The sequence below is a fragment of the Taurulus bubalis genome (assembly GCF_910589615.1).
Source record: "Taurulus bubalis genome assembly, chromosome: 1".
In the NCBI taxonomy this organism is placed as follows: domain Eukaryota; kingdom Metazoa; phylum Chordata; class Actinopteri; order Perciformes; family Cottidae; genus Taurulus; species Taurulus bubalis.
Window position 1 is genome coordinate 27,696,441 of NC_136589.1, and position 26,619 is coordinate 27,723,059.

A 26,619-nucleotide genomic window follows, 5' to 3' on the forward strand; every position below is an offset into this window, starting at 1 on the left:
GCCAGACGACACACACTCTCTCTCTCTCTCTCTCTCTCTCTCTCTCTCTCTCTCTCTCTCTCTCTCTCTCTCTTTCTCTCTCTCTCTCAATAAGTTTGCTTTGAGTGAATTATTGAGTGATTGAGTGAGGGAAAGGGTTGTATGTAAACATCTGAGTCTGTGTGAGGGTGTGTGCCTCCTTGTAGAGGTGTCAGTGTAGGGCAAAAACAAATGTTACGTTTAATTGGAAGGAAGTCCTCTTCTCAGGTCAAACGCCTTCAGTGAAAATCCTAATCCTTGGAAAGAAAAAACAAGAGAAAGCCCTCGATCACACTGAGGTGTGTCGCTACAGGTGCAGCCGCTTTAAAAACTCAGAAATGAATAATGTAAAGTATCTAAAGTTTTAGTCTTAATATAAACTTGTGTACATGTGCAGACCAACACACAGGCATTGCCATCATGCTATGCTGCTAACATGGTTAGAACATCTCTCACTGTGAGAAAGGAGCTCTATTATGGGCTTAAAGGGTCATGTTACCATGTTATGGAGCCCTATTTGTGCTCCTGTTTTTGATCACCTATTCCATCTATGACACAGCACCCCTAACTTTGTATGAGAGGGAAGTGCTGGCACCAGGCGCTGCGCACTGCGGGGCCCCTGGTCTTATCAGCAAACAGGTCATAAGGCCGACTGGCGGGGCATGTAGGCAGGGACACGGTGGGAGAGGAGGAGAAAGACTGTAAGAGGGAGGGGAGGGAGAGAGGATCGTGGGACTGCTCCATACCCGCCGGTGTGGGTTTGTTCTCCCGGGGGACCCCTGCTGTGCTCGACAGGCATGGAGAGGGCAGATAACCACGCCAGAGGATGAATAGATGTGAGAACAAAATTAAAAGAGAATAACAACACAGTAATATCTACCCAACATGGTGTTTTTGGCGGTGACGCCTTGCTCAAAACATGTCCAACAACTCTTCAGCATTTGAAACATTTGCACATTTCTTTGAAAAGAGAAATGTAATTAAAAGAAATCTATAAATATTAGGACTTACTGTGTACAGGCACATTTGTAATTAGAACAAAAATGCACTTGCACGTTTTTGAGTAAATGTGCTTACTCTTGGGTGTTTGTGGCATGTATATTTTACTGGCACAACCTGGTTCTCTTCTGCTCTCACTCTTTATTTTCCAGCCCTTTGTCAGAGTGCCTGCAATTCCTCAGGTTGCTGCTACAGTGGAGGACAGGCCCACAGGGAGCCACCACTGTAATGCTAAACTGAGCCGTTTACCACTGTGTCTCTGGTGCCAGCAGGCCTGCCTCTCTTAAAAACACACTCTTAGAAACCTTTTCCAGAGTTCAGCTTACATCGCTACTTAAATGAGCCAGCCACCTTATTCAATTTGAGCTTCGCTTGAAGCCATTTGAGCAGCAATTAGCTTGATTGTCTGAATAGTGATTTATGGAGCCGGGAGTGGGACTTTCCCTGTGCTAGCTCTCCTACATGTCTGTTGGATATCTGCAGTTTTTGGTAGGTGATTTACATTCAGAACAATGACAAACAGGTGAGGAAAATAAGTGACATGGTGGGTGGAAGATAAAGGAATGACGGGAAGTTGATGGAGATGATGGAAAAAGAGAGATACAGAGAGATATCTAGACAGACAGATGGGCCGACAGCACGTACATTTTGATGTGTGGGTGAGTAGCATAGTCAGTGAGTCAGAGAGAGAAGAGAAAGTGTTAATATGCGTTGATCCTGGATCACTTCGACAAGGGACTGGAGCAAGGGGCCAGAGCACCACAGCTTCCTCTTCAGGATGTCAGTGAGGAAGGGCCACGCCATGTTTGTCTGGGCTGCGGCCGACTTCTTATCACAATCGCTCTGTCTTCCTTTTCCCCTCCTCTCCCTCAATATCATACGATATCACTATGTTTTCTATCTGTTCAAAATCTTGAAATTATGTTATTTCTTTTCATGGAGAGAACCTAACAACAAAATCATTTAGATTGTATACAACAACAACAACAAAACTCTTTCTGTTGAAAGCCAGTAAATCAGTATTAAGTAATATGTGTAAAGCACTTCCAAGAAACAGCCAAGGTAACTTTGAACATGATGTAATTGTAGTGGTCAGATTGAGCCAATTGTTGGATTTTGCCAAATGTGTTGTCTCCCCTTCAAAGAAAAATGGTTGAAAAAGAAAAAGCTGTCACATGTCACATTAAGATTGCTTGATCGAACTTTCAAATTCAGGGTCAAGAATAAACTTAACAATCTTGATCACAGTTTCACATATAGTTCAATCCTGATATTATGGTGCAGGATGCCTGTTGTGTTTAATATTTTTTAACCCATAAGGATCTATGTCTCAAAACAGATACTTAACAGCTTTCATGTACTCCTGAGCACAAGAACCAGAGCAGAGCAGATGAGTCAAATTGTGCAGGAACTGGGTGATGCGAGGCGGTTATCATCTACAAAGAGTTACATGCAACTTTTTCAGCACCTTATAAATTAAACATGGGTCTCCTTTGGGAAAATGCTTTTTTCTTTTTTGTTCAAATTGAATATGTAGTTTTCAATACGCTATTTGCTCAATATTGATTTTGAAAACTATTAACAAGAATGGAATCACTTCTTTCAGTAATGTAGCTCCTTTTGGAATATGTCTTTGAAATTAATATAAACATGAATTAATGAATCACCAAACCCTGACAATATATAATTAGAGTAAGATCAAGGCTATTTTGCTTATCTATCGCTATATATAAAAAATAACTAAAACTACCGACACCTGTATTAGACTCAACTGTACTGCGGAGGTCTGTGACTGTGCAGGTGTCACTTTGGTACCTAATCAATCTCGTGGTATGGACCCATGCAGTCACCAGGATATTGGCTCTGAACAGTTTGTTTTATCAGGGGCTAAGGTCAGCGGAGAGCAGCATATAGAGTGTCCTTCAATCATTTACAGGAACAAAAAACAAAAAAGTTTAGGGTTGTGTATTCTCAGGTACACTAAACCGGAATATAGTGTCAGATAAAAACACTGCAGTTACGGCAAATACAAATACAAATGACTTGTGCCCAGACCGTGTCCGGCACACGTCCTCCATGCCTCCTCCTGGTCTCTTTATCAGTCGGCAAACAAGTGAAAACGAGTGTCTGCCCCTCGTTCTATGGAATTCCAGCCATTCCCCCCACGTCCCATTTTCCTGCCTGCTAATGTAATCGAAGGGAAACAGAGTCAGCTTCCCAACGCCACAACCTCCAGATAAGACCCATTTATCACGTTGTTCCTCTGCGGCTCGCTCCGCTTCGGCCCGACCAGATTGAGGCCCAGACCCTGTCAAATCACTGAACCTGTCTCCAGGGGGATAGTGAGTATTGGCGTCTGGCTGAGGTCTGGCTTTTGGCTCATATGAAATGGAAGGAATGATAGCAAGACACATCTCAGTCAGGAGCTGAGCCTGTGCACTGAAAAAGTGGTTGGCATGTTAGATGAAATTAATTCAGAAAGAGTGCAGAGGTGGCAAGACTGGCATTTATAGCAACTTGAAGAAAGAGTGAGAAAATGTCGATCTATGAGGCGTTGACACATTCAGCAGTAAAAATCCTTAAATGACTCATGTTGGTATAGGGCTGTTCAGCATTCAGACGTTAAGTAAGTGCTTCTCTGAAAGGACCAGTGTCTCACCTTTAATCTCAACAGAGGTGCATGTTGATTACAAATGATGGGACTTTCCTGTGAATTTGTCAAATTTGTCAGAGGAAAACATGATGAATGGATCTGTCCTCTCAACTCAGCGATGGTGCGACAAAGTGCCAGAAGTCTCTAGCTCAGCATACACACAGGCAGGGTCAAAAACTGGAGGTTTAGGTTCGTGCCTGCTTTTTTTTTGAACACGCTTGATTGAATCAAACAAGGTTCAATGTCATTAAATGTTGTGGCAAGCACTAATCCTCTCACCTCTTTGGTTCCAGGACGGGAGAGCTTTGGCCTGCTCGCTGTCTGTAGAAGCAGACTACATTAGTGCCGGTTTTGGCTGAAACGACTGCTTGTTTTTCAGGAGGTAGGTCTTTTTCCTCAATGCATGGACATTTTAAAACACTGGCATAACTTCAGGAAAACATTACCTGTGGCAGTGTTAGCGGTGGAGAGGGCACTGTGTGCCAGCCTTCAGTGGCCGCTCGGCCTGCAGGGAAGCCTGACAGAGTTACCTACTTAGGGTTTCCATGTGCGTCCTCACCAGGCACACTGCTTGGCCAGCAGGAGATCCAAATTGCCTGTGGCGGTTCTCCTGGAAATAGAACCTACAGTTCTGCAGTCTTCTGAAATGCCTGTCATGTCTACAAAGACCAGAACTCAACCCCTGGATGGAATAATAACCACACATGTGACACTAAACATGTCAATCATTGGGGTCTGCGACCTCAGCATAATTATTGGCATTGTGTGTGCCAGACAGCCTCAACTATTCAGTGAAAGTCTGTTCATTATCAGGTTGAACACTGCAATAACTGCAGTTTATTACAATTGAGGTTTCATTTTTGTATCTCAGGGCAGCGGTCCAATCTGTTATAATAACATGCTCACTAAGGCAGTGGTGGAAAGTAACGAAGTTCACTGAACTTAAGTACAGTTTTAAGATTTACTTTAAACTCAAATATATTTCAGATGGAAATGTTGTTCTTTTTCACTCTACTTCATTTTTCTCATAACTTTGCAGATTCAGATTAATAATACAAATTGGGATTGTAGATGAATTTAATCCATAGATCTGTCTGAACATACGCAGGTAACGTCTTCTAACATTACTGGCTGAGATGTAATGTCCCTGAATTGTTTTGTATTATTCTTTTTGCCACAGGCCGGACAGCTAAATGAACTACTGAACGACTGAAGAGGACACATGTTTGGATGGCAGATGATGGTTTCACTAATCGAGAAGATACAATGATTCCACAGATGCCTGCCCATTGTTGAATGAGCATTGAATAAACATGTCTCTGCCTTTCATTTATTTAGTTTTAGCTTTTTGTTTTTCAACTAGTTTTAGTTGATTTAGTTGACAACAGTAACACTGCCTGAGTAATTTGTTATAAAGACTTCATCATTCGGCGACTTGACTAAGAGTTGATTGAGAAAATTAAAGTTTTAGCCAACACAATATGCCAGAACAAGAAAGGCAGTAGAGAAAAAAAAAAGAATTCCTGGAGAAACTGAATTTAGGAAGGGTGTGTTTATTGCTTATGAATTCCACTTTATATATATCGAAAAAGGAAGCACAAATGAAATACATAAATTCTTACCTCAAAAAAATAAATGCTATGATACAGCCCAACAAACTCCTGTGATGCTGTGATGCTAGAGGCCAAAGACCTCTTAACAGAGTTTCCTGGGTCATCTTCAAGACAGTAGAAGGGTGGAGGCAACCAAGGACTATCTGTCTGATGAATTAAACAGTAATTTGGCTCTGCAGTCAAGGGAGTGTCCATACTCAATCTTCGTTGATCACCTGACCCCCTCTTCACCTTCCACCGTCGGACTCTTTTGCCCTGTAGCAGAAGAACAGGATATTCTCAGCAAGAGCGTCATTTTTCTATTCATCCATTTGTGTACCACTATAACTATAACTACACTCCCTCCACACACATGGCATGGTTAATAATTGACTGATGAAGGCTATCCACAAAAAGTGTACTTTTCAAATTAAGTCACCATAGCATGGGACAATACAAAAGAGAAAAAAAGAGTCCGTGTGACATGCTGCAGTAGCCTGAGGCTTGGCCTGTGGTATCCGGGTGGAGTACAGTGGCAAGTTGTGGATGGAAAGGCCTGTGTTTCATCTCCTAGACAGAGAGAGTAAGAGGGAGAGAGAGAGGGAGAGAGAAAGAGTGAGATGGAGAGTAGTGGAGAGGGAGTTAGAGCAAGAGAGGCCAGGGAGGTGAGGGAGCGCAGCTGACAGGAGCTTCCTCTGGGTCCGGTGCCTGTTTTCCAGAGGAAGTGCAGGAGGCCTAATCTGTGGCCCCAGAGGAGGGGGACCTGGTGGCCCCCGCTTATTGTCCATTTTATCATGTCCTGCTTTTGATGGGCCATTCTCCATATGGACAGGGACTTATCATAAAAAAGAGCCGCAGCAGACAGACAGGGCTGCTTAGAGAAACTCACAAAGAAGCACAAAATTGTGTCATCAAAATTGATTTCTGTGACCATCTGAGGGTTTTATTCTCTAGAATATGTACAGAAAAATTCTAACATTTTAGCAATCTACGCAGCAAATATGCAACTGTGTGCACACATGCTTAAGTACAAATCAATTGTGTATATACTATAGTTAAGAAGACAGATTAGAGATGTAATCCTTCCAAGAAACCGTGGCTCTTTTCCTCATCTTGTGTGGCGTCTAGGAGGAAAAGTCAATCAGGGAAAGCGTTGTGGTTTGTAGGGTCAGGAAGTTGATGCAACCACTAGAGCCACAGTTTGTCAGGCTGTCACTTCATAATGAACAGCTGAGGAAGTCACACTCACACACACACACACACACACACACACACACACACACACACACACACACACACACACACACACACACACACACACAGCAGACAACTGTGAATCCATCCACTCCTTTCTACAGCCTCTCGTCTTGTTCTCCTTTACTCTCTTGGCTTCCTGAATATGAGGCATTTGTTTTGAAAATAAGACAGATATTAATGATGTGTACTGTATCTTTAGTTGACCATAACTAATATGTGCACTAAGAGGCACTGCATCAGATTCCCTACATCCTTCCACTCCTCCTACTCCTCATGCTATTTTGGAGCTGTTCAACGCCCTCCCCCCTTTGTTCCCTCTGATTAGGGGGTCCGCTGCAGGGAGTGGGCCTTGCAACAGGGATGTCCGATGTCCGGGACCTTTCCTCTTCGGATTGCCAAGACACTCAGGTGTTTGCATGGACGCACACACACACGCACATTTCCTCCTCCTTGTATCCCCCACCTGCAACTGTAGTTGTTGTCTGCTGCTGGAGCTATTATTGTCATAATCATCGCCATCGTGACTATTATGACTAATGCTAACCTAACCACCATCTGGTGGGTGCTGTCACCACTGCAGAACTGACTTGGCTGGAGGTCAGCTCCACTTTTATTTTTCAGGCGCTTCCCAACGAAATTATGCGTGATTTTTAAGGTATAAAAAGGCAACTGTTCCCTCAATTAATCAACTGCGGTTGAAAACACTGGAAGCAGAAGTTGTGTGGATGGATTTGAGTATACTGTCTTACAACGGTGTGCTATATATTTGCTGTCACTGACAGGGCTTAAGCTCTTTCTCTCATTGCGAAGCTCAGGTCATCTAAAGTGCAATGCTTTTCCATTTTTTTTGGGGCATTGTAGATGTTCCTGTAATCATCGTTATCATCTCAGCGGGAGGTTTGTGAGTGGACACAATCACGGCAGCAGTAAATATCCCGCTGTCCCATAAGCCTACTGTACTGTTCTTGTTGCTGCCTCCCATGGTGAGGAAGAGGGTTTGACTTTCGGTAGGACACTACCCGACTGTTAACCCTTAACAAATGAGGACTTTCTATTGCAGTAAAGGACGAGTTACTGCGGCCCATTTTGCAACTACAGGAACACAAAGCCAAAAAAAACTCCAGGAACAATTAATCAAAATGAATTTCTCTCCACCTTTGATTATAATTTATTTCAAGGTGAACTAAAGCTGCATGAAGAACAGATTTACCACGTGATTAACTGCAATAGTTTCCTGAATGGGTTGTAAAGAGTAGTTAAGCAATCAAAACTAGCACAGCAGGTATGTCAAGCTTTGGATTTTGGTGTGCAAGAGAGATAAACTAGCTAAAGAGTTTGAAAGGTGGTATCTTTTTTCATTTTTATAAAACCAAAGGTATGAGGAATTGATTAAACTGTGTTAATCGGACTGCTAACATGTCTGACTAACTATCAACAACTAGCCTTATTTCCAAAGACAAGGGGCATTTCAATAATTAGCTACAATATGTTGTGGGGTAACAGGTTACATTAGGAAAATAACTGTTCAGGATTGGATGATCCATCCAAGATGCTCCCATATCAGAGTTTAGAGTATCGTGTGGCTTTTTATATGTTTTTTCCTCATCCTCAGATCCTTTTTTTCTCACTTTTTGGTACTATTTAAAATTAGAAAACAATAAGGCATACATCTCAACCTCCATCCAATCTGATGTTAGCAGAAATAACATTTTAATTAAATTAATAATAGCTTGTACTGGAAAACTAATGATAACAAGTTCTAGCTTGCAACGTCAATCCAAAACAAAAGCCTGCATTTGTTTATCATCTCAGACCTATTGTGTCAAAAATAACTGATCATTTTGAAGCACCCTCTCTCTCCCTCTTTTCCCCCTTTGCCAAGCGATGCATCAGACAGAAGAGAACGCTGACCTCAGTCCTTTTCAAAAGGAGCCTCTAATCCAGCATTCTTAACTCGATTACAGTGTCAGAGGGATCAGAGGGACGCTCTCACCTGTCATCCATCACAGCGACGAGACACACTCTGAGCCTGTCCCGCCAGCAAATGAGAGAGCAACATTTACGTGAGAGCTACGTAGTGATTCATACATTTCTGCTAAACATGAGTGAGGAATTACAAATGCTCAACCTGAACAGCAATTGTGTGTTTGCAAGAAATGTTGACAATGAGAAGAACAAATCAGAAACTGATAATAAGGGATTCTTTGAAAGGCAGTATAGCAGATGATAATGAGTTACTTTTTAAATCTCAAGATATATGTGGACTTAGATATACTATGTTATTGAAGCATTATGAAATAATTCAATGACAAATATCTGTGAATCTACATATTGACCAATTTCTTGATAAGCTAAAGTGGTGCGTACTAATTACTTAATTTACTTGGTCATTACTCACGTGTACTTGTTCTGAGCAACTTGTACAGCTCTGAGCAACCAGACAGCACATCATGAGTACTCATCATTGTATGCACCATGGTGTTAATGGTAGATTATAGTGAGTTATTTATTTTATAAGCCAAACCATGATGTTTATTCTAACCTGAACCAAGTAGTCTTGTCCCCAGACCTACGTTAACCACGACAACGGTGCATGAGAGGAAAATGTCATAAAAAAAATAGCTAAAAACAACTACATTAATAAAATTATATTGCAGTAGTCATTACATTACTTGTTAATAATATTTTTTTGTGGACACAGTGTATTGGGACTCCCCAACACGTTCTCATCTTAACTCGTCACATTCTGAAACTAAATTAGGAAAAACATCATGGTTGGCCTTAAAATGAGTAAACTAAGCAAAACTTGAACAACGTAACTTAAAAATGGAAAATCACTTTAGGACCCAAACACCAGTCTCCTAGTCAAAATACTCACACACAGTGTGTGTGTGTGTGTGTGTGTGTGTGTGTGTGTGTGTGTGTGTGTTTTTTGGAGGGGGGGGGGGGCTTCATACTACGTCATCACTCCCCCGGAGCATTTAGTCTGAGGATTTATTCTCTGATCGAATAATGACATACATGTTTACATTGTAGTTACATTGCTAAAGGGAGTGACAAGCGTAAGTATTGAATAAGAATCGTCTGGACTTCAGCTCATACTTAATGTAGTGTAATGTAATGTGACCACCACCACCACATGAGGTAAAGATGTCGATAGTTCAAGTCTCTCTCTCTCTCTCTCTCTCTCTCTCTCTCTCTCTCTCTCTCTCTCTCTCTCTCTCTCTTGCCTGGCATGTTGTGTGAAGGCAGGAAGGAGAGGGATTCACCGGTGGCTCATTAAAAGCCATTAGGGAGCAGCACACAGACAGGATGCGGGCAGTGAATAGAGGAAAGCAGGGCAGGGCTGAGGACACTGCTACTCTCTTAACCCACCCACCCCACGCCTCCTCTCCACTCATCACCACACACACACACACACACACACACACACACACACACACACACACACACACACACACACACACACACACACACACACACACACACACACACACACACACTGTTATCTTCTCCACGCAGCACTTCCTATGGCCCCACACATATTCCAACAAGCCCCTGCTCTTAACTCTGCCAACTCAGTCTGTCGAACAGGCCCCGGCGATAACGCGTATTTCACTCCGCTGCTTTCGCTATCTCATATCTTCTGACACCTTATCTCTCGTTCACTCCCTTTGTTTGTACATCTCTTTGCCCTTTCTCACCTCTGCCTCTACATCTCTTTTGATAGTTACCATCTTTTTTGGCACAATGTGTACAGTGATGGACTGGAAAAGCCTCTATAAAAGCAGAGCGAGCGCCGGTACACAGCCTTGCGTACTGTCTGGGTCCTGAGGGTCACAGAGTTATTTAAAAAACAACCCCCCCAAAAAAACTGTCAGGTTGGGATCATGGCTCTGTGGCGTCAAACAGAAGCTTCACCTGAATGTGACCTGGGGCGGGTGGAGACAGGCATTATCAGTAGCACGTATGGGAGTGATGAATAAACCAGGAGGGTCGTCCACAGGAGAAATCTGTGAAACGTGTGATTCTTGAGTGATTTTTAACACAACCAGCCTTATTAAGACATATCCAGTGTTTTCAGTGTGGAGCAACAAATCAGAAGTGTGATAGGCTCATAATGAAATTAATTTCTGAAACTTAGTTTTGGCTTAGAAATGTAAAAATTAAACAATGCCAGTATAAGCGTGAGGCAGCTAGACCCAAATGCAGTAGACTACAAGCAACCAGAACTTGAAGAAATACTTTTAAATCGCGGGCAGGTAAAGCGAAACTTAACGTAACAAATCAAGGATCAGACAAAGACTGAAATTTGGAAAGGTGGAAACGAGGATTGGGCTGAGAAGCTGAGGTGAGGGGAATGAGGTGGTGAGGCAGGAGAGCAGGCGGAGAAGAACTCACAAGGCTGATTCAAAGGAGGTGTGTAGATGTGGAAAGCAGGGAAAGACAGTACAGAAAACACAAAACACAGAAAACCATTACAGTCTACAAAAAGTCTGAGGGCATCTGGACATGCCAGATGATGGTGTACCTTTCTTGAACAATGTGTATGTAGAGTCTGACACTCAACGACTGTTTTCACAGTCATCTGCAGAAGGAGTAAATAACCCTGTCCTCGTCTTAAATTTGAGTTTAACACATGTACAAACAAGCACAATTTTGTGACATCAAAACTTGTGATGATGGCCAAAAAATAAATACAAATAACTTTAAACCTGCACTGCACATGAACGCACCACTGAGAATGGACTTTTTGCAGTGAAGCAGGAGACACATTGTGTCCAGCAGTTGAAATTTGGAAGCCAAAAATATTTGTTTGTTTATATATTCCATTGTCTTCAATGAGGGAGAAGCAGCCTTCTCCCTCATTGAAGAAAAATGCATTTAGGAATTGTTCACTAGAAGAAGCAGAACAGACACAAATTATCATCTCATACAATTTTTTGAGGGGGTCTTCAACTTTGATTGTAGTAAATTATAGAGAAAAATACAGATAATGAGATGGCTTTTTCAATACAAAAATGGTCATATTGCCTGGCAAGAGTTTTTTGTCCTCAAACATTACATTTAGCTGATGCTATATATCCAAAGCAACTTACACTTTGCTCTACACACCGCAACGGGGAGCAATTAGGGGTTAAGTGTCTTGCTCAAGGACACAACAACATGGACTAGCGGGGCCGGGGCTCAAACCTCCAACCCTCTGATTGAAAGACGGGCATGCTAACCACTTAGCCACAGTCGCACTAGCACCCCTAACCAAACCTTTCCTGAAGAATTCACAATCTCCCCCTTAATTTCAAGGCGCACTCCTCAAATGTTGTCCCTGATTTCTCAGCAACCACACTCTTACTAATAATGTATGTTTTTATTCAACTGGATCCTCATCTAAGAAATCGTCAGTGTATCAAACAAACCTAACAAATCAAATTAAAGTTAACGTCAGCTTCAAAACATAAATGGTGACCTGTGGCAGGAACAATGTTCTGCAGGTGCTATAGTGCGATCAGCGAATGTGTGTTTAATGCGTTGCCCCGAGAGAACACACAGAATAATCACTTACATAATGAAACACCCGCTATTGTCTTCACTTTCCAGGTCTTACTTTGTCCACCACATTAATGCACTGACTCCCTGACATGCTGCAACTCCTACTTCCAGTAATTAGAAACTCTGAGGACTCAAGGTCACTTGACACCTATGACCCTGTTAGTATTTGGAAACTCTTCTGTTACACTTCACTCCAACACCGAGAGTCACACTGGCCCTGTTTAGACTGTTTACAATGAGTGTGGTTAGTAGTGGAACAGCTGAGTTGTCCAATTGCCAAACACAAATATAAATATAACAGTGCTATTATCTGCTGCAGTTAACCGGGATCACTTTTCTCTTTCACACGTGCTGCTTCCAGGTGTTGCCATGGCGAGTAATCCTGTTTTCTCAACTGCTCTGCTCTCGCTGACTGAAGTCTCACATTGGAGTTCGCAGGGTTTAGTAAAATCAGAAGGAGGGCAAACACTGTTTTGTTTTGCGAAGCCAAACTGGATCGCAGACGCATAATGTAAGCGCTAACCTTGTGTTCACACATACTTGAGGGCAGGTGTCTGAGGTGTAATATACTATTTTTGGTCCAGTTGACACATTTCAAAATAAAATATGAGTTGTTAAAAGTTTAAATAATTCCCATAAAATCTCACACGATGTGAAAAATGTAAACCAATTCAGACCAGTGGTATAATGTAGCATGTTGAGGGAGATAAACCACACAGTGATTCTCACACGGAGGTTTCCAACAAGGGAGCTTACACACCAGGGGCCTCATTACAGGAACGTCCTACGTCTGAAATCCTATCTTCAGTTTATAGTGACATTTAGGATTTTTATTCAGGGCAGAAAAACCTTTCTTATATTAGGATAGGAATATAGCTATTATAGAACCGTCATGATTTAGGGATTAAGTTCATTAGGATGAGGTCTTTATGACAGTAAAGATGGGAAACCGCATGAACTGAAATATAATGAATGAAAGCTTACTCAAACCTGTAATAGGAAGATATGATTGTATTCTATCCAACAGTTTAGATACAGTATGTTTCTGTCTCGAGGCCCAAGAGTCCCAGCTGCTGGTTTGCGGGTTCAAAGTTCAACTATACCACTGAAGACTGACTATCTTTCACCACTGCTAACCTGCTATATTTGAAATAACTGGGGTAAAATGTAAACAGAATCAATAAAACAATGGCCTCACACAAGAAAATTTGGCAAAAAATCACAGTACGAAAAACAAGACAAGAAAATATAAATTATTAACAGGTATGTTATTACCAAATTTTGGAATTTTTGGAATACACTAGATAATATGACCCTATGCTGTAAACATGTGGACATGAGCTGCAGCAGCTCAGCAGGTGTAATGAAAAGCTTGTGAATGGGATGACCACATCAGGACTTCAGCATGGAGAGACAATAAAGACACCATCCAGAGAGCATTTCTAACCGCGGTTACCACAATCGTCTCAATATGTGATAAGTTTGTCTGCTGTCATTGTCTCATTTCCTGTTCTTAAAATAAGAAACCATGTTTCCTTTTATCCAGTACTTGTATGGCAACTGCTTTCAAACGACTGCACACGGAGACTCATTCCAAAGCTATTTGTCAAATGACTAAATCTATGCAATATGTTGCCTCGTTGGTCTGTTTTCAATGTTTAGTGGTCTGGGAAATGTTGTCACATGCTCAGACAACATTCCTAGCTCCTACTGTATCAGCACTCACTGGCACAACAGATTAGAGCCGTGCAAACTGTCCTTTGTTGATGGACCATGAGGCCAGTTCTACTTGATATTTGGCCTCTTCATCTTCCGTGCCGATGATGGCCTGACTGCACAAAATCCCCCTCCAGCGGAATACTTCAATCTGTTTGTGGTTTGCAGCTGGATGCAGGTGATGGAGCTCTCTGCTCGTAGTCTGGGAGACAGCTGTGTGAGGCGGACTGCAGTACATATGAGGCCAACAGGCTGTCTTCAAGAGCATGGAAGGGAAGTTCTTTAAATCTAGAGAGTGGTAATGATCCGCTATTGTTTCTTATCTTTACAGTGAATAAGAAGAGATACTGCCAAGAAATATAATCAAAATGAGCTCAACGGCTGATAATCGCAACGAAAGATATTCATAAAACGGAATAGACTGATGATAGATCAGGTGATTAAAACCTCTGCAAAGAAAACACATATTAAACGAGCATCTAGAAAGACTGCAAATCAATTACGCAAAACAAACTGTAGATTGTCCGTAACATTTCCTGAGATGCTTTGATTCCGTATTTTAATTTGGAAGGAAATCCATTTGCTAATTGATTGGTGCATATTTGGAAACAAAGCTGCTGATTGGTTTACTCATGGCCTGATTGCTATTTATGTTACAGTTTCAACGGTTTCCTGTTGGGCTGTAAAGTCATGCAAAACAGGGGTTCGCTTTCCAAACACTGGTTTGAGATTTAATCAGGATCAAGACAATTTTACTGTTGCCCTCAAGAGAGTCAATCCAACGATTTATCTCAGGAAAGTCTAGTCACTGCTGTAATTTTGTGGAAAGATGACTATTTGTCTTACTCTTAGCTTTGTCGATCTAACATTGAATTAATTGAAAACCAAAAAAATGACACTATCAAGACAGTAATTAAGGTGTTTTAACATCATCCCCCCAGCATTACTCAGCACATTCTGCAGGTCCATCTTCAGAGCAGGTCCTAATGTGCTTCTCGACAGACAAACAGGTGGCAGCAGAGAGCCATGAGGCCACAGCAGCTGATGCCTGAGGGTCCACTGCAACACAATAAAAAAGTGTCTTTTATTCCATGCCAACTCCATCTTTGTGTCACTTCTCAGAACGAGCATATTCCCGCGGGTAGCATAACTACTTCAACGACAGCAGCAGTCACACATAAAGAAAAGATAATGCACACCAGATAAGGATGAGCTGATGGGACGCAGGCCCGGTCAATACGGTAAGTCAGAGAATGTTTTATATTGAACGATGCAAAAGTCTCCTGTATTTTATGTGGAAAGGGAATACAAGGAGGGTGTGTATCTGTGTGACACAAACAGGACCAAAGCTGGGTCATTGGAGCTGAGGGGAAAGAACAGAACGATATAGAAAGACACATCATTTCTTATAAATCATCCCAATCATGATTTTTTTTCTTTCGTCTCGCCCACACTGGGGACACAGCGCAATGTTTTGTCAGGATTGTTGTGTGGTGTCAGCGTTTTGGCACAGGGGAGTGATTTAAGGGGGCATGGCGTGCTTGTCATGCCCCCACGCCTGACTGTTCCAGTCTGTTTGCAAACAAATAAAGCGCCGGGGCCTTTTTAATTAGCTCCAGGGTATAGATTGACAGCTTGTAGTGGTAGAGATAGCACAGTAACCAGCTATTACTCTAAATATTTGGTACGTCGCGCAGTTGAGACCATAAGCGTGGGCCCTCTGGAGGCACATTAGTGGGTGGAAAATGTAAAACCAGTCAAGGTGTAGTTGTTGTTATTGTCTAGAAGTTGTAACCTTTCTTATTACCAATTTAAAAATGCTTTATTGTGTCACAGAGCATTAGCACTGCTCGCCCACACAAGGACACCTTAAAACAATGTTGATGTTGACCTTAAGGTTATAAAGGTCATCCTAAATCACTAAGCTACAACTGGAGAGGGACAGAGCTCAACAGGGGCGTCTAATGTCTGTGTGATTGAGCTGTAAATCAGAGTAAATAGGTTTAAAAATGATTTTTCCTTGGCTTAAAAAGACTGCGTATGTATTTAGTTCGAAATGTTTGTTAAATCACCACTTTTCATCGTAATATAAACTAGAAATTGTTGATGACATGATTCCAACCTTATTTTAAACATTTGAAATTAAAGAGTAAAATAAATAATGATGATTCATAATAGTCAAACATTATGACATAAAACAAATATGCCATCCACTTTTCAAAAACAAAATACAACTCGAAAATGAATGAATTATTTGCACTGACTGTTGTTTAGCTGTCAAACAGACTTTAGCTTTTGATCTTAACTTCACTCCCAATAATTATTTGAATCAATGTAATCCCTGGGTAATGCATGTCTTCATAGGTTCTTAGAGCATTATTACGCTCGGCATCAAAGGCGAGCCGGGGCGGATGAAGAGTAGAAATTCCATGACGTGTTAGATATCACATTTCAGGTCATCCTGCAAACCTCTCAGCGAACAACACATTACTCTCCTCCAATTGTTACCATTGTTTTGTTTCAGTAACAATATTGTTGCAACATGTAGTATTTGTTACAAGAGAGCGGTTTCCATCATTCACTGTCTGCTGATATTGTGTTGTGTTATTCCACTGGGCGAGTAACAACATGCAGCTTCCTGATCTTTCTACATGCTGAATAATGTGTCATACCTAAAAACATTTTTTGTAGAAGAGGTGAATATGAATTGAGGATACACCCAAATGATAACAAGTTTCATTTTTTTTTACTTTAATGATTAATCAATATATCAGCTTTCCGGAGCTCGACTGTTCTTCACATAGCCTGATCATGACCCCGGTTTTCTTTTGCTCACGGCCATGAAAGTCATTATTTACAGTGCAACTGTGTGAGGGAATATCTGACACTGATGGGTTTTGTGTTCATTAAATGCCGACTGAATGACTGGGTTCAGGCCTTCAGCTCCCTCTGCTCTTAAAATGTAATTATAGGGGGAGTCCTCTCCTGCACAGCAGTTTGACAGCTCTGTTGAATTTTTCATGATATGCTGATTCACGATGCATTATAAATTTCACTTATTGTTTCTAAAATGTTGTATGCAATTATTTATCAGTAGAAAACATAAGCAGGTATGTAATGTTGCTTTTAAAATAATATAACTCATTAAATATGTATTTATAAATAAATGCTATCTCAAAACTTAAAATGAAATAAATTGTCAAATCATATGACTAATTGAAGGTTCAAGCCAACAAACTTAAAACAACTAAAGAAGAAACATTGTAGACTTCCCAGCATGCACCGCCTTTGTGACCCAACGGAAACCTTTTATAATTTTTGCCTGAAGAGTTACAGGATGTACGGTATGTGTAGCCAGTCTGCGATGGGGAAATAACGAAAATAATTCTAACCATGACGTAGCTGGGGGTTCGGTTAACCTTACTCTTGTGTTCGGGTCGGCACCGACCTGTTTTAGGTTTTAAATGCATAAAAGAACCACATCAATGTGTTTATTGCATCAAGGCTTTTTGACTTTGTCAGGAACCTCTATTTCAACAAAATAAAACAAACACTTTTTTCCACTAAATTATAAAATGCTCTGGTTGAAATTATGACCTTTGTGTTGTTAGGGTCGGTTTCGACCCAGTTATAAAAATAAGATTTGCTTGATTGTTTTTTTTAATGACCTTGCAAATCTATATGTTGTGTTATGACTTGTTCTGCTTTTCATTTTGTTTTTGTATTAAAGTTGCATTGCTGAAAAATAATACTTTTTAGCCTTTTTCTTGAAGTAAATATATATGGGTCGAAATTAACCCGTAAGACCATAAATGTTAGTTAATAATACTTAATAGAAAAAATAAATAAAACAAAGGTATTTAACAGATGTGTATTAATACCGCTCAGTAATAGTCAGGTAACACAACAACCTTTGATTTATTTATATGATTCTCTTGAGGTTTCATTTTACCATTTTTTTTTATTGAAATCGAGCGGTATACTGGCAAAGAAAAGGCCCAGAGGCCCACACCAAAAATATTAAAACATACAACAATATTTTCATGGATAAGGAAGCCTAACAAGGTAACCAAGGATGAGAAACAAATTGGATGATAGATAATCATTTTTAGTGTATTTTACAGCTGATTTAAGACATGGGTCAAAACCGACGCGTTAACACAAGAGATGGTAACAGAAAGCGAACACAAGAGGAAGGTTAAGAATAATTAATTTCCTCCTCATATATATTACTTCTAATTGGTTAAATCAAAAACACCTCCCACTGTGAACATATATGAATTGTAAAAATATGTACTGTATCTCCCGAGGGGCCTTATTCAGCGCACTGCTTTTTTGTTTTGTTTTAATGATGTACACTTTTTATTTATTTATTCTAAAGATTATGTGAACAGATTTAGGAAGAAATCCTCTTCATAAGGGTCAGACCTGAATGTTGAATGTGGATTTCTTTCTGTCATCTCTCACCTCGTTGCTGTCACTTCTACACGAGCAAGGCTGAAAGTGAGCGTGTTGTTCAAGGCCTCACACCAGCGTCGGTCAGAGAAACTTAGTTAATCATCGCCAATGTGTCGCTGTAAGGGGGAATATTACAACACATTGCATCGTGCATGAAATAAAATGTGGGGGTCGGGATTCAAGCCATATAGATTATAAAGTACATTCCAACTGAAAAATAGCTGCACAATAAAAGCAAGTAAACCAGTTATTGCTAATTTTAACATTTCACCAACATTGCGTTCAATCAACAATTACTCACAAAATAAAACAAAGTAAGCAAATAGTTTAAACTTTATTCTGTTTCTGAAAAATGTATTCACATAAAGTTAGAAAAGCTGTTTTTTTTTTCTATTTAGTCTCTGACTGAAAAAACATTTCCACATTTGAATTGCCTTCACATCAAATATAAATTACATTCTAATGACTTGTGCACACATTTAAACAGATTTCACAAAGTTAAGCCTGATTTGGGATTTTTTGAGATTGTTGGATTTATTCATATTTTGAATAATAGGTTGCTGGTTTGAGTTGTGGCCTGCGTTTGTAGTGAGTGAATGGGTTTAAAAAGACTAAAACATTATTTGTTAAACATGTGCAATGTATTTACAAGGGGTCTGATACATAATAATACAATAACGCAAATAAACATTTGATATCAATAGACACTTGCTGAGCCGAATAATGAAAAACATTTTATACCCAGAAACCGAGAAATGTTCCAAGACAGCTCGCAGTGTCAGATATACAACATCTCTCAGCAAGTTTCTATTTCTATGTTCAGTGAGTTTATTTAGTCTGCTGTTCATCCTCAAAGTGTCCTTACTTGTTCTGAAATGCATGTCTGAGAAAGTAAAACATGCCAGGTCCACAGGAAAAGATTACATTTTTTCAATTACAGTTCTTTTGTACAGTTTTTCTTATTGTCTCAAAATAAAGTGAATATTTTTTTATAAAAATTAACAGACAATTTAATAATAATTGTTTCATTGTTGAGTCATATAATTATAACAAACAGAATAATTGTACTTTAAACAACAGTTTAAATTATGTTTCAGAACAAGACAAAATGTTTCTTGAAAAGTTGAAGTTGGAACATTGTGAGAAATGATAATTATTTAATGATGTTAATAAAAAATTGTGATTAATCCTTTGTGTCATCTTGATATGCGGATTGTTAAAATATTTACACAATTATTCATTTAAATTAAAATAATCTCAGTTCCCAGTGGAAAATGAAAGGAAAAGGTGTTGACGTTGTCTAACCAGCACATCTGCATACATTTATGTGTTTGTGTGTGTGTTTGTTTTCCGTGCACGTCAGTAAGAATCAGTGAGAGAGAGAGTGAAAGGTCAGACTGGGAGTGTCGGCGTGGTTGGATTTACGAGTGTGTAATGAAGCATCTCTGATGCTGACAGACTAAACAGAGACTCTGTCAGCCTCACACACACACGCACACGCACACACACACGCACGCACACGCACACGCACACACACACACACACACACACACACACACACACACACAAACAATACAAAGGCAAACTGACGAAGATAAATGCTGTGACACATTACATAGCTGTTGTCTAAGTGTTACGCTATTGGCTGCAAGCATGCTACCAGCCTTTTTACCAATCTTAAAATCAACAGCACGCTGGACTGGCTCAGCAGTGTGTTGTCCTTGAATGCTCTTTTTATTGAACACAACACCTTGGCCTGTAGATAGAGGTCTCTTTAGGTTAAACTTCAACAAAAAAACTCCTCTTCCAGGATGTCATGACAGTCTATATTGGAACAATATCTAATAATCGTTGCTTAAGACTTGTAGTGAATAATTCAGGTTTGAACTATCAATTCTCCTCTTTGTTGCTGTTGCTGCTCTGTTTCTTCCCCGCCTGGACAATGAGTGTTCATAAAGACAAACCTTTAAAATACTTGCAAATATCGTCAGGAGTCAGGTGACTTTGGGAATATGTACTCTGCTATGGGAGACTGGGCTTGGATGAGGTTCTTCATTCCCTCCTCTTCAGCTCTGTTTTGACTAGCATGCCATCTCTCTGACTACCAGTGAAGCACCGACACCCCTGGAGTGGATTCTGAGCATACCAAGGAAGAGATGCCTTTGAAAGGACAGATGTTTCTGGGCTTAACCTGCCTCCTAACCTAACTACTACCCTCCTTCCATTGTATATTTGTTCTCGCTCTATAAATAACTGGCCGGTGAAGCACAGAAAAATGTAACTGATGTGCAGCTGACCTCCAGGCCTCTAATCTTTGAGTGTGAGAGGGACTTAGAAAACTCTGGAGAGAAGTTGGTTGATACAGTCATGGTAAATGGGTTTGGGCGAGGGGACACAGGGAACACACCCATTTTTGTCCACATAAGGACTCGTCTAGATATCTGGACTGGCTCAGCTTTCTTATGTAACAGCAGTGTGTCGTCCTGGCACACCAGGCGTGATGGGCTCGAGCCAGTTCAGCCACATTACCCAAAAATATACTGGCCATATTTACGGGGGAATATACATTTGATGTTTTTCTTAAAATTTCCCTTTTGAAAAAGGAGTTTACTCACCTGAGAACGCTTCAATGTGGGTGGTGGACGACAACCTATTCGTAATTTGTAATGTTTCACAAACCAACTTCTTGCTTATTTCTAATTCTCAAGAAGAAGAAAAAAAACAAAAAACAATGTGTTTTAAATTTCTTTCACATTTTAAAAACAGCCTTTTTAACTGATGTGAGTGTTTGCCCTGTTGCTGTGGCTGCATGGATGAATGGGTGATTGTTCGAGGGCCCGTATGACAACTCTCCTGGGGCCCATCAATTCACAGAGTCTCCTGGAACATCAGGTCATGGCAAACCAGGCTCTGAAGCTGCAGCCGGGCCTCACTGTGCTGATTTTGCCACAGTTAGAGCTCAGGACCTCCAGGGCGCACAGCTGGGTTTCTTAAAAAAGCCCAGCTGAATGGTTTTAGAAACACTGCATCTCCTCTTACCCTGCACTTTCTCCCCACTCGCTCTAAAATCTAGCACAGCACAGATATCAGATACTGTGTTTTTTACTTGATATGTTCATCTTTGCTTGCCAAAGCCCCTGGAAACCATATTAAAGTCTGCATTCCATTATTTAACCAAAAGGCCTCTTCAGTTAAAGAATTTGTCCAACATTTCCATTATCCCCTCTCTCTTTTTCTTTCCTCTTCTCCACAGCTCTATGTTTCTCTTCCCCACTTGCTCACACACATCTTAATTTTCTCTTTTTCCCCTCCAGCGCTGCTATCGTGTTGTATCAATTACAGCTGACCACCAGTCAGGTGGGTCTGCGGGACATTTTAGATCACAGAGGGGCAGCCAGCTCGCTCAGCGCCTCAAGCCTGCTCCCAGACTCCAGTCCCAGGCCCCGCTGAGGCCTTGTCCCAGGCAGGGCAGAGAGACACCTGGCCAAGCCGCAGAAACACTTCCAGCTGCAGACTGCCTGATGCTCGCCACGGAGAGAATCCAGGCCAAAGGTGGAGGCGCTCACCGAGAACTACTGCACGACCAGAGACTGTTTTCTGAAATTCCATGATGTTTATTTAAACCGCGCTACTAAACATCTGCTCATCTGCAGAGGTTCAGCAATGACAGGCATGTCTCTAAGTTGCAGAGCAAACTTTTACATTGTCACAATGTTTACACTGTGTCCCGACAAAAGTATATTTTTCCACCTCAAAATGGGAAACAGAGCCCAGCAGCCGTCCTGTGAAACCGGGCTCCTCGGAGTGAAAGTGGGAGAGCACAAGGGGTGAAAAAAAAGGCTGAGAGAACAACAGCTCCCTTTTCTCTCCGACTAGTTGACATGAAAGGCCACATTATGTCTGAGATTAGAGGCAATTACACTGGGAGTGCGCTTTAAGACCTTTGTTTGCCAACATGACAGGAGGGAGCAGGGCTGTAATTTGATGAGGAGGCAGTGTGAGTGAGAAACTCTGCATGGCGAGCTCCCAGCGGAGAAAGGCAAAGAGAAGCCTTTGTAAGTTGTGTGGCTACGGCAGTTGGCAGAAATATGAACATTTAGAGGAAGATTAATTCAACTAGGATTGATTCAACTGCAGAGGTGTCTTTATCCCCCTCGTCAGATTTATTGTGTGACTACTGTTTATGGCTTTAGAGCCTCGAAGGAAATACTTTCATCTCTGCCTTTTGTTCCGGATGACAGCTTCAAAAGCGTAATTGAAATCTTTTGTTTCAGCATTTCTATTAATTGTTAATTGTGTGGCTATTATTATTGTGTGGCTTCATTCAAATGTCACAAATACTGTAAACATATGATTCAGCATGAACTTGTGGTCAAACAAGAGTACACCGCCAAATCTTCAAGACGTGACATCTCCTTCATTCTGGCCGGGCGCATTGTTCTGAGCACACTGAGTTTTCAGGACAGGAAACAAGCAGCTTGTTCCCGCCGGACCGGCAGAATGGAGCACGTCTTTATTTGAGGGAAGTCATTCCGTTGATATATAAAACACCAAAGCAAGGTTTCCTTCCTCCTTGCTTTCCTGGTGCTATCCCCTTCAAAAGGACACGGCCCTTTATGCTGGGCTCACATGCACACACGGGACCAGAAGAAAAACAAACAGAGGCCATTTAAATATCAACCAACCTGCCTCCTGTTTGAATGAAGGAGCTACCACACGGCTCGGCCCGCGCTAGTCCGGCATGCAGTGTTACGTGCTCAGCCCTCTGAGCCATGTGTGGACCAAACTGGGGAACATCAGCAAAACAAAGCATTGAGCTGTTAATTTATGCAGGTATGCCAATGTGGAATTGAATATATACTGTGTGTGGTTGCCTCTTCACTATTGTCCAAAATGTGTCTGTAGCACCGATATAAACACTTTGTGTTAAGACTAAATTGCACAGCAACACATTCAGCAAGTTTGTCTTCTTTTATTGAATAAAAAAAAGCATCTTCATATTCCTTGATGAAAGGTATCAATATTCAAGATGCAATGTACTGTAATCTTCTCCAAACACATTACTCAGTAACCTCAATATGAACAGAGAAAAGAAGTACAATGAGTAAAGTGCAGAAGTATGAAGTAGTTCTCGCTGCATAAAGTGCAATGCATGATAAGTGCGGACACACAGAATGTGCCTTGTTTTTAATTACAAATAATACAATGCCTGATGGGCAACTATGTACATAAATAATGACAAGAATACCCACAGCAATAAAAAGAGAAGATATAAAAACACCACCAGATATAGTTTTAGCAACCATTATTGTAGTATGATATGGAAACTCAGCTCTCCAATTGGCACCAAACATTGTTGGTATCAACAACTTTTCAACAAAAACTTTTGAAACAATACCCACTTTCACCCTCTGCTGTCTTGTTCTCCTCAGCCAAATGTTCCCATAAGGGTGTGTGAAAGAGGAAGAGGACCACCTATTAAAGTGAAATCTTAGGAGTGATGGATGGGAGCTTGTTGAGGGGGAGCGGAGCAGCATACACCCCAGGGAGGTGGATGATGAACAAGGAGGGACGGATGAAGGGAAGGAGGGGTGAGTTCACTAAATCCCCAGTCACACCTCTCCCTGTGGGTGGAGGAGATGGAGACCTCCCATGCTGTCTGACTTTGAAATTTGATTGATTCAATCCTCCAAAGTACTTTAAACTTTTGCCTGCTTTTTCTCAAATCTTTTACTTTCATCTAACTTGCTTCGGTTGATTAATATTCACCTGCAAGTAGTTAATATGTAACAATGAGTTACTTCACCTCGGACGGTTCCAGTGTAGACAAGTAGCTATTTGAATTATGTTTTTTTAAAAATACTTCTTAGATGAAAGCAAGCAATACTGAGTGCTGAGTAGATTTGTCAACACTCACATGAAACACTTGAAAGCAATTCCCAAACTTATAGCCCGACATGTAACCTTTCCAGCTGTATTGTAATGTTTTCGCTATAAGTAAGGCTACCTCATATTTTTCAAAATCTTGAAACATCCCGACAGTCGCAGTTATTCAACAAAGTCATAAAATGCTTTCAATGTTTACATAATAGCTATTGGCTACTGTAGGCTACTCTGCAGGGTCAAGCCTCAAGCTGCTAACTTCAAGCAGTAACCTCACATCGTTTTAGCTGCACACCTCCAGCTTTGTTTTTCTTTGTTTTCAATTTCAAACTTGTAATACTCAGCCCCAGTCCGACGCTGAGTCAAGTGACATCACCTGAGGTAATATCTCAAACTTTGCACCACCCCATCTGGAGGTGCGAAAGGCTTTATGCAACTTATTTAAGATATAAGTATTCCCGAAGGTGCAGTTTTCCTTTAAGCCTTTTATGTATTGTTGCTGCTGTGAAAACAAATATTGATTGGACTTTATAGGCAATGCACATAATATATTGGAATTCTTAATTTAGATAGTGTTCCCTTTTAAGAAGTAGGAGAATAAAGGTCCATAAAAAGCATTACTAAGGAAAAATCAAAATAAACAAATTTGAAGATACTTTTTTTTTACTGAACAGCAATGATATGCATTTAAACACATATTACTTTCGAAATAAGAATGTGTGGTGCCACAAATAAATACATAAAATGAATATTGTTTGTCCCTGTATTGCACATTGTTAACAGGTCACAGCAAAAATATTGAACAAATCAGATGATTATGGATTTATCAATCCAGATGCATAGATTTAAGCCAGTGTTTATTAAATAATTCAAAACTTTTAATCTGTACATTTGATGTAAGTCTGGGATGACATATACTATAGGGCTGACAAAGAAGGATATGTACGAAAGAAAATACGTCAATTCGAGTCAAATCATCTAACAAATAAAATGCAAGATGCTGAAGTAAATGTGTTTACTTTTTACGTTTAAATCCTGTAGTCAAATTTAAGGACTCTAAATTCACGAAGAGGCAAATGGAGAGGCTGTAGCCTTTGTGGTTTAGCGCCTGGTGTGTGGAGGAATTACTGCTCTAGTAGTTTGCCTTTAACTGTCAGGAAATGACCCATAATCTACAAGCGTTTGACTGCTGCAGCATTCCTGTGAAATGACACAAGTCGAGGTAGATTAGAGGTTGGGTAATTAGCTCATTAGTCAACATAAACACATGGCAGGACTCCCCCATTTCTACACACCCTGCCCCCGTCCCACCGCTCCACAGCTGGTGGCGAAAGTAAGTTCTCACAAATGTATGCACACACACATGCATACCTGAGCGAGCACATATACAGACATGCTTACTGCACCCAGACCACTTCATCATCAATCCAATTCCTTTCTTCTGGACTTTGTTTTTCCTCCATGTCATTTTTTTTCTGGCTGCATCAACTCTTCTATTCTGCACTGCTCCAGACAAGCCACTCTTTCATAATGTAGCCCTCATGGCTGAGGGCCAGCCACTTTTCACCAGCACCTCGCAGCTTATCAGAGCACTTTATCAGCCTGAGGGAAAGAGATGTGGGTTAAAGCTCTTCACTCTTCTCCTTCGCAGATCAGAAAACCAGCAGGCTGTCAGCAAACAAGTATTTGTAAGCTGGGGCTCAGAAACGTGTGCCTTGTGACAAAGAGAAAGGCTTAAGGGGTCATGTGTTTCAGTGTTTGTTTAAGTGTGTGTATGTGCATGGAAAATACAGGACATCCTTTGTGCAGAGAGGTAAGCCGGTCGCCACACAGCCTCGCTTGTTGCTCGGGGGACAGATGCTTAACACTGGAACCTGGACAGCCCTTCACACCTCCTAAATGCAGCAGGAGGCCTGAGCTTTTCCCTCCACTTACACTCCTTGAGATCACCATAGGGCTTTCTTTCATCCAAGCATCACTAACTGTATAAAATATTTTTGCTAACTTTATCAAGACAGTGTTGAAAACCAAAACCCTTCTGAGTTTCACCTTGATTAAACCCAGCAGAGAGAATCTCGCTTTTGAGTTTCAACTCGGTTTTAGCACCTTGAATTTCGGGCACAAGCAACTTTTCATGTTCAGAACAGGACTGACTGTGTTTGCCTCAGTGCCATTGGAAACAGAAAGCCTGGTTGATGGTGTTTAGTGATTGATATGAATGGCCATTTGTGCGGCTTTTCACTGTAAAGAACTTGTTGCGAGGCCAGGCAACCTTGGTCACATGATGCTTGACGGAGTGGAGGTGGAACAAGCTGACGAGAGAGAAAGAGGGGGAAATGGATGAGTGAAGAGAGAGAAAATACTGTGCAAGACATCAATCATCTGTGGTTTGCTACTGAAACCAATTGTTAAATTGGAAGTTGTGTTTAGATACAGCCACTTAATCAGGAGACAGCACAACTGATGGATCCATCCATCATCGCCTGGAGACAC